We start from the raw sequence: 1,563 nt of genomic DNA on the forward strand, positions 1-1,563 counted from the left end.
GCAAACGGCAGGGCCATGGCGGGCAGAACCATCAAGCCTCCCTGGTGGGTACCTCAGGAACAGCATTCAGAAGCTGCTGAGACCACTGGAGAGACTAGGAGCAGGAGTTGAGTTGGAGGTAGGGAGTAGAGTTGGGGAAGGGGTTGTATACAAACAAGGGCAGGTCCAAAGAAGACTAAAAAAGTACACTGGAATGCGTCTCGAGTATTGAGGACACTGAAAGTAGAAGATGAACCTCAAAAACAGCATGCTGAGCGATAAAAAGAATACATGCTTGTTGCGACCGGCGCAACAAACACCGAGATCAGGGTCCTGAGGGTAGGGGGATGTAAGAAAAAAAGAGAGAAGAGAAGACAGTTTGGGAACAGGAGGGTCCCATGGGCTGATGGCCCAAGTGACGGCCTTATTGTTGCTGTACACACTCTTTTATAATATAAGACTCTTATGGATCAGGTCATTCTAAGAATAAACAGGTTTCACATGATCACTGCCAGCCAAAACATTTAGTTCTGTGAACCTTGTGAACTTTCTGAACGGGTCACAAGACCTTGTTGATAGATTGCTAGCAAAACACAGTTCCCATGTTTGTTTCTATTTGACTCGGGGTAGAAAAAGGGGAGGTAACATTACTGCCAACACCCGCAGACCACAGGCTTCAGGAATTAACTTTCTCAGCCTTGACAAGGCTTTCGTATGCCCTTGAAAGTGGGGGAATGGGAGGGGGAACCACCGGGTTGGCTGAGTCAACAGGGAACCGTTGCTCGACCCGGTCTCAGCCTGGCACCGGGGCCCGGCCTCCCACACATACTCTGTGGTTCCATCCATGTCAGTGTCTAGAACAGGCAAAACTAAGCCATAGTGACAAAACTAGATCATTGATTGCCTGGGACAGGAGGTGGTGTGGGGGATTGGCTGCAAACGGGCACAAGAAGACATTTTGGAGCAATAGAAATGTTCTTTGCTCTTGAACAGGGTAGTGGTTGCCTGGGGTGCATCCAACTTGTCCAAACTCATCAAACTTGAAATGGATCCATTGTATTATTTACAAATTACACCTTAAGACTTTTGGTTTTAAAAACAAATCATTCCAATTTTAGTGTCTGAAGTGCAATTAATTAGTATTAGCCTTGGAAAGTTCTTTTAGAAAACTATCACTCATGTAGTGAACAATCCCTCCATATTTGTTGTGTATCTTTTTCTTCCGTGAAATTCATGCCCTATTAAACTCAATACTTTCAAATAAAAATAGGCTCTATAAGAGCTCGGTTTTTTATACAAGAATATTTGTAAATACATCCTCCCTATAGATTTATCAAATGTGACTCCATTAGTAATTACCTAATGCACACAAAATTATTTTTTATTTTAAGCTGTTTCAAAATTTTACATATACGTATTTTGTGCATCATTTGCATTTTACCATTTGTGTAATTTTTACCATGTATAGCTTTTGCAAAAAATGTAGAACAACTTAAGAATAGATTTGAAGAAAAATATGTAAAGATGTTAGAAGTAGTTAATTCCAGGTGGTGGCATAAGGATGAATGCTTATCTTCTTCTGTT

Source organism: Herpailurus yagouaroundi, unplaced genomic scaffold, assembly GCF_014898765.1.
Source record: "Herpailurus yagouaroundi ecotype Mexico unplaced genomic scaffold, PumYag 152607, whole genome shotgun sequence".
Lineage (NCBI taxonomy): Eukaryota > Metazoa > Chordata > Mammalia > Carnivora > Felidae > Herpailurus > Herpailurus yagouaroundi.